The sequence below is a fragment of the Phyllostomus discolor genome, chromosome 4 (genome assembly GCF_004126475.2).
Source record: "Phyllostomus discolor isolate MPI-MPIP mPhyDis1 chromosome 4, mPhyDis1.pri.v3, whole genome shotgun sequence".
In the NCBI taxonomy this organism is placed as follows: Eukaryota; Metazoa; Chordata; class Mammalia; order Chiroptera; family Phyllostomidae; genus Phyllostomus; species Phyllostomus discolor.
The window spans coordinates 109,200,426-109,210,232 of NC_040906.2; the positions used below are offsets into that span (position 1 = coordinate 109,200,426).

General features: G+C 47.6%; 1 pseudogene; it reads left to right on the forward strand.

Annotated features, from left to right (window-relative positions):
* The first annotated feature begins 20 nt into the window (after nt 1-20).
* Nucleotides 21-1,221, forward strand: LOC118500177 (annotated as a pseudogene).
* The last annotated feature ends 8,586 nt before the right edge of the window (nt 1,222-9,807 follow it).

Genomic DNA, 9,807 nt, shown 5'->3' on the forward strand with positions numbered 1-9,807 from the left:
ATCCAGCATAACCCCTGTGCTAGAGCATGGGAGAGCTGGGCACACCCCCCAAAACACACCCCCACGGCCCCCTGTAGGGGACAGACTCCCTTCTTCTCTCACTGCCACCGTTCAAGTTGCAATGTGAAACCAAGCCTTTCAGGTAGCTTCAGGGAGAAGGCGAGTTTGGGGACCGAGGCCAAAGGTAACCAACAAAAGATAGTATAACACTGGATTACTCAGGGTGGGCTAGGCTATGTAACAAATGACTTCCAAATTTTAGCAGCCTAAAAATTGATCAAAGTTATTTCTTATTCACACTGTGTGTCCATCGGGTATGTGTGGGGGTGGAAGAAAGGCAAGCGCCTGTCTCACATCATCTTCTCCCAGGGACCCAGGCTGAGGGTGGCTCCCCACTGTGTCTCTGTGTCTCCTAGAGAAGGCAGAGGAAACGCGGCAGTGGTCACTGGCTCTTAAAAGTTCCACCAGGAGTGACGCTCACCACTTGTGCTCACATTTCTCAGGCCAAAGGGGATAGGGGAGATCAGTCTTACCATGTGTCCAAAGGAGAATTGAAACTTCTTGGTGACAGCATTGATGACAGAGGACTGCAGGTGTACTGGGGAAGAGGGAGAGCTCTGGAGTCAGACTCTCGGGTTCAAATCCCAGCTCTGTCACTAGCTGTGTGACCTTGGGCAAGTCGTTGATCCTACTGGAGCCTCAGTACCCTCACCTGTAAAAATGAATATAACCTCTTTCCTCGGCCACTGCAGAGTTGTGCAGAGGCAGAGGCTTGGGTGTGTTCAAGGTTCTGCTCCACCCACAACCCACCGCCATGGCCCAGGAAGGCATTGCTGCTGGAGGAGTAATGCGCACTCACACTGCTTTACAAGAGGTGCTGAAGACCGCCTCCTCCACCATGGCGTAGCATGCGGAATTTGCAAAGCTGCCAAAGCCTTAGACAAGTGCCAGTCCCACCTTTGTGTGCTTGCATCCAACTGTGCTGAGCCTAAATATATCAAGTTGGTGGAGGCCCTTTTGCTGAACACCAAGTCCAACTAATTCAGTTTGATGATGACAAGAAGCCAGGGGAATGGGGAGGCCTCTGTGAAATCAGCAGAGAGGAAAACCCCGCAGAGTGGCTGCCTTAACCACCATGTGGTGGCTAAGGACTATGGCAAAGAAACTCAGGCCAAGGGTGTCGTCGAGGATTACTTTAAATGGAAGAAATAAATGAATAGGCTAGGCTTTTGTTTCCTCAAAAAAAAAAAAAAAAAGTATTGTAATTGTCCTTATCCCGTGAATCTCTGCGGAGGATTCTGTGGAGATTATCTGAGTTGAAGGAACATAAGTCGTGACACTCCGCCTGAAGAGGGTATTCATCAAAGACTGGGTCTGAGGAGCTGGAGCTAGCAAAGCACCATTGAGAAAATGAAGGATGAGCAGAGGGAAGGTCCTTGGGGGGCATCGAGCCAATGTTTCTCTAGTGTCTTTGGGTTACAGGCACGAGGGAGTTCCAGGCCCTCTATGGAGAACCTTGAAATGCAGCTGGAACCAGAGAGATGTGTCATACAAAACCATGCCGTGATGTCTCCAGAAAGAAGGAGACAAACTGATATGGTCACCCTTCCTCAGGTTTTCCCACTCACTGCATTTCCCACAGTTCATTCATTGTGTTATCTGTGATCCTGAGCTGGCAAACATACCAACAGCACTAGTAGTGGTTGCTAATGGCTTAAGAAAACATTATGGGAGAAAACCCTAGAATCGGAGCTATTCAAGTCTGCTACTACTTGACTAAGGAGGCGGAACGTGTGGACCCAGTCATAGAACCCCAGTGTTCCTCAGCAGCAGGATTTGAAAACCAGCATGTAGTCCAAGGCCAAGTCTGGCATTTTGCTGAAGGAAAACAAGCCCGCATAAGAAAGCCTGCATAAGAAAGCCCGCATATGGCTTGCTCAAGGTTCTATGACTGGTCTGGGGAAGAAATAGGATTGGAACCATTTAGTCTTGGGCTTTTTGCCCAAGGATTTTCACAATCCTTGGCCCACGCCCCATGAGGGTGGACCATGCCTTCTGTGCCAGAGTCTGTGGCAGCTGGGAAATACCTCAGTGCTGCTGGCTTTTAGGGGCCAGGTTAGGGCTGAACTACTTGTGGATATCTGTCCCTGACCTAGGACCTCATCACTTGGGAGGTGGGGGTGTGGTGGGTGGAGGGTTAATGATGAAGATGGGCTGGTCAGAGAGAGCCAGTTCCTACTAAGGGATGGTCCTCATCACCATCTCCCAAAGACTGACTTGTCGCCTCTGCGTGGGCAGTCACATCGAACCTGCATCATCAGCCCTCATCTCGCTCCTCCCTGATACTTGGGTACACTGCCGTCACCCCACTGGAACTGTCAAAAGCCACCAACACCCTGCCCACTCCTCAACCAGCTCCCTGTGTTCCCATGTCACCAGCTCAGTAGGGGACATCGCCTTCAACGGCTCCTCCCCACCACACCCCACCAGGCATTCTGAATATCTCTCATCTGCCCAGTTCTGCAATTTCCACTGCTGCTTCCCTGTTCCCTACATCAGGACTCTTGGGTGGGCATTTCCCTGCTTCCGCTCTCCATCCCCTCCAGCCTTGCACACTCCAGGATACTCTTAGAACCCCACATTGCATCATCCTCAAAACCCTTCAAGAGTTCCCCAGTGTCACAGTGAACTTTTTCTCAGCCCCAAAGCTAAGTCACATGACCTTTAAGGACAAGTATAACTGTACTTATATCCAAAACAGGTTGAGTTTTGTTCTTGGAGATGTGGTCACTGCACCCCTTTTATCATGTAGCCACTAATGTAGCTTTGTATTTAAAGTCCTCCACAATCTGGTCACCTTGCCTGCTTCCAGCCTAGCATGTCAAGTCTGTCTCTAACCAAACTGGAGTGAACTAGCCTAGCCTCTGAGTTTTTGATACAAACTTCTCCCCGCCAACAGTGCCCTTCTCTCTCCTCTGCACTGGGCTGCTCCTCAGTCGTCTCCTGCAGCCGAGAGCCTTCTTTAGCAATGCCAGCCTTTGCCACTTCTCAGGCAACTCCTTCATTTGTCATTTGGCAAATTAAAGCTCGAATCTTATCAAACTTATTCATTTTGCAGTGAGTCATATCTGACTGCTTCAAAGCCTTGCAGGCAGACCTTGCTCTGGGTAGGCGGGTGACAACAACTGGCTGGCGGTAATGACAGGAGAGTTGGAAGCAGACAATGAGATGGGGAGGAGGCAATGGCTCTTTGCTGCTGTGTCACAAATTATGACAAAACTTAGCATATTGAGCCCAGACAAAAAACCAAAACTGAACCTGTTTGTCACCACCAAACCAATATTGCAAGACATGTTAGAGACTTCTTTAAGAAGAATTTAAAAAATATGAATAAGAAAATATTGCAAAGAATAAAATTCTCACTGACAAAGACAAACATTATATAAAGCAGTGGATCAACCAACACTAAAGCTAGTATTAGTACAAAGGTTAAGAGGCAAAAGTAGGAAGATTATGTGTAATTACAACAGTAAATTAAGGGATACACACTAACACACACAAAAGAAGTAAAAAATTATGTAAAAATATAAGTGTGGAAGAGGTGAGTAAAAATGGTAGTGATTTTGGAATGTGCTTGAAGTTAAGTGTGAAAACATAGTAACCAAAAATCTACAAGAAATAAAGAGCATGGAATCCAAACACAATGCTACAGAAAGTCAATATACAAGAGAAGAGAGCAACAGGATAAGAACAGAGAACTACAAAATCAATCAGAGGACAATAAACAAAATGGCAACAACTAATTACTTTATATCAATAATTACTATCAATAATTACTTTAAATGTAAATGCTCCAATCAAAAGACAAATGGATAAAGCAGTTTTGGCACATATATACAATGGAATATTACTTAGCCATAAAAAGAATGAAATCTTACCATTTGTGACAACATGAATGAACCTGGAGGATACCATGTTAAGTGAAATAAATCAGACAGAGATAGACAAATACCATATGATTTCATTATATGTGGAATCTGAAAAACATAGAAATGAACAAACAAAACAGAAACAAACTCAGATACAGAGGACAAACTGGCAGTTGCCAGATGGAAGGGGGTTGAGAGGCTGGGTGAAAAAGGGGAAGGGATTAAGAAATACAAACTGGTAGTTACAAAGTAGTCACAAGGATGTAAAGTACAGCATAGGGAATATTGTCAATAATATTATAAAAACTGTATATGAGAAAAACTGTATGGTGTTAGGTAGGTACAAGTCTTATTGGGGGATTGCTTTGTAAGTTATATAAAAGTCTAACCAGTATGCTATACATCGGAAACTAATATACTGAACATCAACTGTAATTGAAAAAAACTTTTAAAAAACTTAGTATATCAACTTGGGCCCAATTAAGAGAAGGAAACTGTACAGTCATTTGGACAGGGAAATTCTACAACAGGGGATTGGAGTAACAAAGAATTGGTTGGTAAGAAGTATGTGAAGGCATGGGAGCAGGCCCTGCCTCCAGGACTGAACCTGAGAGTAGGGTCCCCAAAGACAAGACAGCACCCCACTCCACCACGGCTCAAATCCAGACCTTGTTGAGGAGAACACTGCCTGTGGCTCACTAGGTGACAGAAAAGTCACTGTGGTGTCATGCATGTGGACCTTGCTGGAAATCTGCTCTCTAGGATGCCAGGGAAAGCACTTTCTGGGGAGGTGTCACAACAAAGGCACTCTACTCCAAGACTGTAGAAGCACAGAGGTGGCCACCAGCTGGGAGCTGCTGGCCTCCACCTACTGCGGGAGCCCACTGCCGAAGACCCTGAGTGCTGCAGCAGTCTCGTGCTGGAGAAGCCTCATGTACAGCACGTACTGGGGGCTGGAGAAACTGCAAAAGCTGCAGGAGGTGGAGGCATTTTGCTTATATCATGCCCTACGACAGTGCCAGGACAATCGACTAGCCACTGGGAGTTGCTGGCCACTCCAGGAACTGGGCACCAGCAAGGCTGTTTGTCCTGCTGGAGCCTGCCGATACAAAAACATTTTCTTCTTGCGATATTCCTCCAGCTCCCCCTGTTTTAGCAATTTAAAACAGCAATAAGCATTTGTTCTCTTTCACAGGAATTCAGGAGCATCTTGGTTGGATGGTTCTGATTCAGTCCAGCTGCGGCTACAGTCAAACCTTCAGCCACGGCTGCATCATCTGAAGTCTTGACTGGGGCTGGTGGAGCCATTTCCAAGATGACTCACTTATGCATCTGGCAAGTTGGTGCTGGCTGTTAGTAGGAGGCCTCGGATTCTCTACATACAGGAGTCTCCACAAGAATGTCTGATAGTCCTCATGACTTAGCAGCTCGCTTCCCCTAGGGTGAATCATCCGAGAGAGATCAGGGCAAAAGCTGCAATGCCTTTTCTGGCCTAACTTCAGAAATCACACATTATCTCTCCACCACATTCTATTCATTAGAAGTGATTCTCCACAGATGAGAGGAGAGAGAAGGAAGCATTTCCAGGTTGGTAAACCAGTTGAACTTGATCAAAAGGGAAATCAATCAGAGTTTCCCTCTGATGGAATTCTGGTAGGGGCTGGGGTGCTGGTAGATGATATTGGGCTATCCAGGCTGCCAATTACTCTGATAACTAATTTCCTGAAGAAGCTGCGTGAGAGTCAGGCCATGCAAACCCCAACAGGCGGCTTCCAGCAGGACCCCAAACCACACACATGCATGCATGCATGCATGCGCACACACACACAGCATAGACTGCTAGGCTGTAGCCCATGCCTGATTTTTGTCTGGGCACAGTGGGCACGTGGCTGCCTAGAATAGACACTACATTTCCCAGCTTTTCTCACAGCTAGGAATGGCCTTGTAACCATGGCTGGCCAATGGAATGGAAGAGTCCTTAAGGGGAGGAGTCAGGCCCTTTATTCCTCCATCCTCCATTCCAGTGCCTGAAGTACAAACAGGGTAAGAAATCTTGGAGCATGCTTGTGAAGACAATACTTGTAAATACCAGAGCAACAGAATTAGAGCACCCTGGACCGCTGAGGCTGTGGAGCTGCCATAGAGATCTGACTTACTTAGAATGTTACATGGAAGAGAAATAAACTATCTTACAGCAAGTCATTTATTCTGTGGTTCCTTTTACTGCAGCTAAGTCTATCTGTAGATCCTACAGCCTTGTCTTAGTAAATGAGATTCCACCATTAGTGATTCATTTGTTTTATAATTTATTTATCGTACAAATAATATTTATTGAGCTTTGAGTGCTCTTGTTATATCCTCTTAAATAAGAGCTGGTAGGTAAGCACATAACTGGGTACCAGGAAGGGGAAGGAATCTGGTCCATCAAAGGACTCAGAAAGGGGAGGTGAGTTCATCTATAAGCCCATCCTTCCCAGAAACATCTCCTGCCTTGGTTTCCACAAATGGCAGTTATCGTCTTCTGTTGATGAAGCAACTGCTTTTAGGAAGGGAGGTTGTGATGACCATAGAAGTCACAAAGGGGATGAGGAAGTTCAAGTTACCAGTAACTGAAAGAGGACACATCTCTGTATCAGTATTTCCTGGTCCATGGGCATCTGGTCAGTGAGGCTGATGATAGCACAGACCAGGGGGAGCATTCTCCCTGGGTTGTTGTTAGGAGGGAGTGACAAAGGAGTGGGTGAGTGAAAGCTCCCCTTCCAGAGTGTGCAGGGCAGTCTGCGATGCGGTGCAGTTGGTAAGGGAGAAGGCACTCAGGCATGGGACTTCCCCAGCAAATTCCCGCAGAAGGGAAAAAGCCCTGACCAGTGGGAATGCAGTTAAAAAGAAAAAAACTGAACATGTTAAATATACAAGAAAGAGAAACACTGAACTAAGAAGCATGGGTTGGCATTCAAAGAGATCTTCAGCTCTAAAAACTGAAAGTTTTCAGACAGGAGGTAGACAGCTCCCTTCAGCCCATCCAGGTAACCCATGCTACTCCCAGACATTTGTCCCTTTGGTGGCTGCTGTGGGTGGCTGGTTCAACTTCTGCTCCACCTCCCCTGGGGGAGCCTTCCTGAACATCAGGGCAGGAAAGCTGAACACTAGGCTATGGCACAGAGGGTTCCATATGCGGTTTAGATATTGTTGGTCACAGGTGCTGCCTAAGACCTAACCTGAATGGAGTTAAGGCGGGCAGAGGCATCTGTGTGGGAGGCAGTCTTTTTTCTGGGCCAGGGCCAATATAACACACACAGGCAATAATTTTTGATGGCAGCTTTCTGACCCTGAGAACGCAGCTGAGGGGGTAGTCCGGGAGCAGACAGTCGCAATGACTCCACCTTCCTGATGGTGGCGGAGGCAGTAGCTTCCCCAGCAGCTCAGCTCTGCAGTGATTTGGGGGTTTCATTCTTGGAGGTTCAGAGTGATTCCCACTCCTTCAGCCCTTCCAGTGACTTTGTTAGTCCCCAGTTATCTGGATTGAATCCCTTTCTGCTTCAGATAGGTTCAATGGGGCCTACTATCTGCAACTGAACCCTGATGACGAAGTGCCTGACATAGAGCAGGCGTCATTAAAGGCTCGTTGAATGAATGGGTGGGCACTGCAGACTGCCAAGATGTCTGCAGTGACTTGGGCAGTCAGAACAGTTGGGCTCGTCCTGGCTGGTGTGGCTCAGTCTGCTGGGTGTCGTCCCCACAAAGTGAAAGGTCACCAGTTCGATTCCTGGTCAGGGAACATACCTGGGTTTCGGGTTTGGTCCCTGGTCGAGGCGTGTAAGAGAAGCAACTGATCGATGTTTCTCTTCCTTCCTTCTCCACTATCTAAAAATAAATAAATAAACTTTTTTAAAAAGGATGTAATTTCAGAACAAAGAATCATTCTTTAAGTTAAATACATTTACCTTTGACCCAAAACCCCCAGATTACCCTTATTTTTTCATTTTGCTGTAGACCGGTGAGAGTATTATCACAAAAGTCACGAGAGAGACGCAAGAGAGAAAAAGAGACACTTCAGTGTTGGCGCAGGGAAGGCAAGTAGGCAGGAAGTGAGGACAGGAGGAGGCAGAGGTCTTCCAGTGAGGGGCTCCCTGCCCGGAACCGCCCCCATTCTCCTCGTATAAGACTAGCGTGGCCAGATCGGGGCCAAACCAACAGGCAGAGCTGTGGCCACACTCAGAGGTCAGGTGGCTCAGTGACCACTGCACTGACCCTAGAGACCCTGGTGATCTGACTTCCACCCCCTCCCAGTGCAGTGTCTTGGGCTCATGCTCATGTCCAGCGCACTTGGGAGACAGGCTGCTGGTAAAGGAGAAAGAGCACAGGACTCAGAGTCAGGAGCTCACGGTTTATGCCTGGCTCCTCCGAGTCACTTGGGGAAGGTCCTTCCTTCTCTGGGCCTCAGTTTCCTCATCTTACAATGAAGATTCTGAACCAGTCTCGAGGACAACTGCAGCTTTCTGTCAAAAATAATTTTTAAAGCCACACACAAAGTAGTTTGCATAGAATTTTAAGGACTCCACCACCCTATCAGGGCCTTCAATAAACTTTCCAGAAGTCCCCGGACACCGGATCAAGGACCCCAACCTGCCAATCGGAACATAGCTGCTGGCCTTTGCCTCCATATCTTCCCCTTTACTGAGCATCGACAGTACTTTCCAATCACCTAACACTCGCAGTGGCAGGGCCAACTAGCTCAGGGAAGGTGTAAGCCTGTACATAGGATCGTTAGCCCCCAGGGCTCCTCACAGGTTCACAGCAGAGTTGCAAGACACAATGAACTTCATGGATGACTAACGAGCTGACCAAAGCTGCAGGGCCCTGGTCTGGAGTGAGTTTCAGACTGTGACCACAGCAGGGAGAGGACACGGGCCTGACAGGAGGCCCTTTATGGGGGACAAGGCCTTCTGGCCACCCAAGGCAGTGCGGGGGAGTGGGAAGAAAGTACGCTCAGAAGCTAGAATGCCCTGGGGTTTATATTTGGTGCTGCGACACAGTTGTGCCATTTGGGCATGTTATTCTACCTTGACCCTTTGGGTTCTTCATCTATTACATGGAGATATGAGTGATGCAGCAGAAATGATAGGATATACTGAATATTCTCAGAGTCCCTTTATGTCCCAGCCTCCCTTGCAGAAGGGTGAGGTCGTGTGACTGGTTTCGGCCAATGGTCTGTGAGTGGCAGGGCCCTGTGCCACGCCTGGCTAAGGCATTTAAGTGACTGGGTACTTCCTCTGTCTCTTCCATCTTCCACAGTGACCCCCGAGGCCAGTGTTCCAGGTGGTGTGGCTACAAGGTGGACGACAGGTCTCCTGTCCCACATGAGACTCTACATGAGTGGCAAATGAAGCATTGTTGTGCCAAGCCACTGAAACTTCAGGAGTTCTCGGTTGTGACAGCTAGTGTTAATTACCTTGACTAACACAGGGAGGGCTAATCAAGATAATGAACACAAAACTTTCTGAGACCTCGCTGGTGTGGCTCAGTGGTTGGAGCATTGTCCCGTAACTGAAGGGTTGTGGGTTCATCCCTGGTCCGGGCGGGGGCGCATGCAGCCCCTGGTCTGGACCTTTATGACCCCTGGTGTGGGCGGCACAGATCCCACATCTGGTGCAAACAAAAGCAACTGATGGTTGCTTCACTTGCATGGATGTTTCTCTATCTCCCTTCCTCTCTCCCTCTAAAAAAAAAAAAAGAAAATGTCCTCAGGTGAGGATAAAAAAACAACAGCAAGAACAACAACAACAAAACCAACCAAACAGACAAAAAACAACCTTCTTAGTAGAATGGGGGCTGTTTTCTTAGAGAAAAGACCTAAGCCCCCATATTAGTCCGCTCA